Below are 6,000 nucleotides of genomic sequence, written 5' to 3'. Positions count from 1 at the left end.
ATTGTAGTTCTTCTTGCTACTGCTGTCTGCCCTCTGTTGGATTAGGCTATATAAGAGGCTTGTGTAAGTTTCCTGATGGGAGGGACTGGTGGTGGGTAGACCTGAATGTTGCTCTGGTGGGCAGAGCTGAGTAAAACTTTAATCTGCTTGTCTGCTGATGGGTGGGGCTGGGCTCCCTCCCTGTTGGTTGTTTGGCCTGAGGCGACCCAAGACTGAAGCCTACCCAGGATCTTTGTTGGGGCTAATGGCAGACTCTGGGAGGGATCACGCCAAGTAGTACTTCCCAGAACTTCTGCTGCCAGTGTCCTTGTCCTCACGATGAGACACAGCCACCCTCCACCTCTGCAGGAGACCCTCCAATACTAGCAGGTAAGTCTGGTTCGGTCTCCTATGGGGTCACTGCTCCTTCCCCTGGGTCCCGATGCACACACTGCTTTGTGTGTGCCCTCCAAGAGTGGAGTCTCTGTTTCCCTCAGTTCTGTCAAAGTCCTGTAATCAAATCCTGCTAGCCTTCAAAGTCTGATTCTCTAGGAATTCCTCCTCCCATTGCCAGCCCCCCAGGTTGGGAAGCCTGACATGGGGCTCAGAACCTTCACTCCAGTAGATGGACTTCTGTGTATAAGTGTTCTCCAGTTTGTGAGTCACCCACCCAGCAATTATGGGATTTGATTTTATTGTAATTGCACCCCTCCTACCATCTCATTGTGGCTTCTCCTTTGTCTTTGGCTGTGGGGTATCCTTTTTGGTGAGTTCCAGTGTCTTCCTGTTGATGACTGTTCAGCAGTTAGCTGTGATTCCAGTGCTCTTGCAAGAGGGAGTGAGAGCACGTCCTTCTACTCCGCCATCTTGAACCAATCTCCTCTCACTGTGAAGGATCTTATATGTGAAATCATCATTCCCACATAACAATGACTGTCGAAGAAGAAGAACACTTTTTAGGTTTTTTGAAATAAAGAAGAGTCATTAAGCTATTGAAAGTGCACAAAGTCAGAATTAATGAAAGAACAGTTGAGACTGATAATTTTCTAGTATACTGGTAGTATGGTCAATTATTTGATGGAAAAGCCATTTCAACCTAGAATTGCATGAAACTCAGATAAAAGAAACCTGAGCCATAAAATAGCTAAGAAGGAAACCTGAACTTACCACAGAAGCAATTGCTTAAGCCATGCAAGGCCAAAGGTTTTGCCAATGCTTATGTACAGAAACTGGAAGTTAATGGAAGTTAATACCTGAACCACAGCTATTATCAATATTTCATCCTATATAATGTCATATATAGTAAAATGCATATAATTCTTTTTTCAATCATGCTTATCTAACCCTCCTGTCTTTTTAAGGAACCCATTTGGAGAACCCTTGTGGATATTATTTTAGGAAGGCATCTGTGGCATTCATGGAAATGCTCAGATCTCCTTTCCAGAGAACTTTGTGCAAGTACTGGGGTTGGCAGACAACCTCCAGAGGCCCAACCTTTGGATCCGCCATAATGTTCATGCCAAGGCCACACTTTCTTCAGGCTTCACCCAGCCAGTGACTGGCTACTAGGGCTGGGACATTTCTGCCCAACACCAGACTCTTCTAAAGGGCAGTCTCTGCTTTGTGGCTCCCCATCGACCTGATTGATGCAGTGTAGGAGCTGTAGTATAGTCTGAAGCTCTTCCTATTCAATACATCATCATCCTTCCTTCCTTCTCTCTTTACACAGGTGCTAGACCTTCATCACAGCCTGATGCTCTCCTAGCCTATTCTGCTCCCTCTCCCCTACATCTTTCACAGGTGTCTCCTCCAAAAAATACTTCAACTATCTAATTCCATCTTGCCTTCAGCTTCTTAGATAACTTGAGATGATACAGCATTTGAATTAAGTGGATCCCCAATTTGCAATAGAGATAAAAGTTCTTTTAACTTTTAAGTACATTTTTAAAGAACTTTTAGGCACTGCTTAAAATCTTGTTCCAACAAGAGTCATTGCTGTCTGAATGTGTTTTAGATTACTTACTTACAAGGAGGCCTTGAACAGGCCCCTTATCTGAACAGTGGAGCTATTACTGTTTACAATGCTGTGAGAGAATCTTCAGGGACTTGGCTTTCTCTCTGACCCAAGTACAATTTGCTCTTCAGCCAAAAAGAGTTACTTTGATGCCAGTTGGCCATCCCTGTTGATTGGCATCTCACTGGCTATACTTTGCAAAAATATGCTTGATGATCAGGTTCAGAGTTCTTACATGCAGATCAAACCACTGGATCCAACAGATTCTAAAGAATAAGTGTATCATATAGAATTTTTCTCACATTTGTCTCTGCTTAAAATGATAACTTATTCCTTAAGGATGTCAAAATCTGATTTTAATATGATCAGATTCAGATTCGATTAATGAAAAAGGATAAATCAAGAGGACGAGTTTACTTACATTTTTCAGCCATGTATGTATGTATCTGTAATATGTTCATTTTCCCTGCAGATGGGTATGTAATATCATCCACTTTCTCACTTACGCAGACCTCCTTCAAAGTGTCATGGTTTTACACAGGCACTTTGGGTGCATAAGTGCCCTGGGTTCATTAAAATACCCTGGGCAACTAGTGAGATTCATGAATATAATTTAAATAGTATGAAGAATTTCTTGATAAAACTCCAGTCAAATTTAATTTTTAAGCCATTTAGAGCAGATTATTTTCACTATGTATTACAATGCCATCAGGAATTTGAGCATAGTGGATTTATATATTTCCTGTGTTATTATTTTCTATGTGCAATGACTTATTAAATTGATTACCTCACATAATTCACAATCCAACCCTATATGTTATGTTATTTATTATCTCTAATTTAAGATACGGAAGCTGGGTTTTAGAAAGGATGAGTAATTTGCTCAAGGTTACATAGCTAGCTAACAGTTAAGCAGGGATTTTAGTGTGCATTAGTCTGAACCCATGTCTGTACTTTTATGTACACATGGTACATCTTTCCTAAATGTCCTACATAATAGAAGATGGGGGCCATGCTACACATTAATGTAACATTGGGCAAGTCTTTTAACTTCTCCAGGAGAATTTATAAAACAAGCAGGGTGAGTTGGCCTTGAGCCCTAGACCCTCTCTGGGGTTCCTTCCTGCTGTAACATTCTTTTACTCTATAGCTAATCTGGATAAACTCCTACCAAAACATGGTCTGAAAATATTTATATGCAGTGTAGGGTGCAAGCCTCTGCACATGCTGATCGGGTATGCCAAGTCTTCCTTCTGAAACGTTCTGAAATGGCTAGTACTCCCTCTACCTTAAAATAGAGTATGTGTGGCAACAAAAGAAAAATGTCGTTTATAGCTTTGATGAATGGGTGTCCTGTGCTCCTGTTGGGGAGTATATCTAAGTGTAAACCCATGATTAAATCTCAAAACAAAGACATCATAATTTCAAACAAATGGATAGCTGTAAACTATATATAAAAATGAAACTGAATTCACCCAAAGCTTTAAAAAAAAAGCTTATACCCGACAAAATTTAAATTAGTGGTCCTTATTATAAATTCTAATTCAAGTAATAGTATTTGGGTGATAGGTCTCTGATTTCCTCTGCTGCACTCATCCTAAAGTTTCTAGTCTGATAACGCTAGCAATCTATAATAATGATAATATCTGAGATAAAGGCATTTGGATCTAGAAATGGTCATTTCAAAAGTATTCAGAAATCAGTGAATCATCCAAATGGAAAGTCTCCTATGTGCAGTATGATATAAATTATTTGTTCTCTTTGAAGGATTGGCCTCTCATACCTATCCTGAGGTTGAAAATATACAATTTCCATGTAAAGTACACAATTTCATGTTTGCAATAGCAAATTGATGCCACGTGAGCAGAGTGTTGCTGTATAGGCCAGGTGGCACTATGATACAATCATACAATTTCCTCCTCAGAGGTCTCTTCAGTTTTATTCATTTATTCCTATAGCTGTATACCACAGGAAGCCTTGAATGGATTTTCTGGCATTTTGGACTATAATAGAATGTTGTTGAATAACTTGCTCATCCCCCACTTGTTATATCAGACAAAAAATAGGACATTGAAAAGTGCAGTTAATATTTAAATAGTCCAAAGCACTGAGAGTTCCCAAAAACACTGAGCCCAGGATTTAGTTTATAAAATTTCTCTTCTCATGTGTTCTCTTCCCATCTGTTATTCCTGTCTTATCATCCACTTCAAGTTCAAGCCAAAATTTTGCCCAATGGACCTGCCATTGCATGTTTATTATTTCTTTAAAAACCAAATTTAGCATCATATTGAAAACATGTTGAATGATCAAAACGAATTCTGTAAAGCTCAGTCTTTCCTTCTTATTTTTTCCACAGTGGCAGCTGGAATACAGGTGCTTCCATGTTCTTTAAGAACATTGCTCCTTCTCGTATGGATGCACTAAGCCAGACCTGAAAATATCATTTTCTTTTCTTTTACCCATGAGAGGAAATAACCCAGATTTTAATTTGGCAAATGTGCCTATGAAACAAAACTGAGATATCGCAGTTTATGTGGATGGTCTCCTTTTGATACACCATCACCAAAATGAAGCAGAGAAACCTAGGTTTTCATTTTTTTGTTTTTGTTTTCCTGGTTGAAACAAAGAATTAAAAGGAAACAGAAGAAACAAACTCCTATCTTGCCAGAAACGCACATATCCACCCCGTCCCTGGAGGTGCGGCATGACTGATACGGCTCTTGTTAAACAGTAACTAATAGCAAAATGGCAAGCGGCTAAAAGGAAATTGGCTTAACAATTCTCAACCCCAAAGTGAAGTGTTGTAATGAAAGAGAAGCACAGAGAACAGGTGTAACTCAGTGTCTTGATGTTAAGTCATAAAGGAGAACTGTCAGGGTTTGAGTTTTGGGAGCAATGACTTCAGGCATGCCCGTATTTTTCTGGGTGAATATGCTTAAGTTGTAGCTGTTTAATTTTCTGACTAATGCTACTATCCTACCTATCTGAGCCCATTCAGAATGACTTACCAATTATATACCAGGGCATACAATTTCAGATGATTATTTCATATCTCTCATCTCCTCTCAAACCTCCAACTCCTCTTCTCCAACCTCTCTTTTAGCTGTGACCTTGCTTCTTAATTCACCAAGAAAATTGAAGTAATCAGAGGAAAGCTACCACAGACTCACCCTCCACCACCGCTGCCACCACACCTACCCACCTTCCAGCAACTGTCCACGTACACCTGTCATGATCAATCAATTTTCCACTCCTACTAAGGCCAGACTCCCTTCTTGTGCACAAGATTCCATGTCACCTCACTCAGGACATTGCTGTCTCCCTTCTCTCCTGCTATTAATTTTTGCTCTCTCCTGATTTATTCCTGACATATAGTCACAATTATTATATTAAGGAGAAAAACTGTTCTTGAGTCCAATTCCCCTCCCAGTTGTCATCCATTATTTGTAACTGACTCAAACTGGAAACAACCCAAATCCATACCAGCATGTTAATAAATACACAAATTGTGGTATATCTGTACAATGGAATATTAACAAAGAAAGATTGAACTACTGACACATACAACAACATAGATAACTCTCAGAATGGTTACATAAGCAGTGAAAGAAGCCAGGCCAAAAAGTGCATACTTCATGAGTCCATGTTTAGAAAACTTTAGAAAATGAAAACTAACCTGTTGTGGCAGAAAGCGTGTCAGTGGTTTTCTGTGGATGGGGGGGAAGGATGACCAGGGAGGAGAAGGGATAACAAAAGGGCATGAGAAGACTTTAGATAGTATTGGATATTTTCATTCTCTTGATTCTGTTGACGGCTCCACAAGTGTACCCATATTTCAAAACGTATTAAACTGTATACTTTAAATATGTGTAGTTTATTATTTATCGATTATACCTCAACAAAGCTGTTAAAGAAACTGGAAACATCAGAGTGTATCACGTAGTTAAGTTTAAACTTTGTTTCCTGAAAAGTTTGTTTCATTGTGTGTGCGTGTATGCAGCACTTGT

The 6,000-nt window shown here is 39.4% G+C and overlaps 1 protein-coding gene across 8 annotated transcripts in view; it reads right to left on the bottom strand.

Annotated features, from left to right (window-relative positions):
* Positions 1-665: 665 nt before the first annotated feature.
* Positions 666-6,000, bottom strand: part of FBXO4 (F-box protein 4) — a gene marked incomplete at its 5' end in the record, with an annotated part of 415,710 nt that continues 410,375 nt past the window's right edge. For all 8 annotated transcript variants that reach the window (XR_013827585.1, XR_013827586.1, XR_013827587.1 and 5 more), the window contains one exon: positions 666-912. The remainder of the gene's footprint in view (positions 913-6,000) is intronic.

Source organism: Stenella coeruleoalba, assembly GCF_951394435.1.
Source record: "Stenella coeruleoalba genome assembly, chromosome: 3".
Taxonomy (NCBI): domain Eukaryota; kingdom Metazoa; phylum Chordata; class Mammalia; order Artiodactyla; family Delphinidae; genus Stenella; species Stenella coeruleoalba.
Note: the sequence above shows the minus strand (reverse complement) of the source record. Positions and strands in the feature narration are given on the sequence as shown.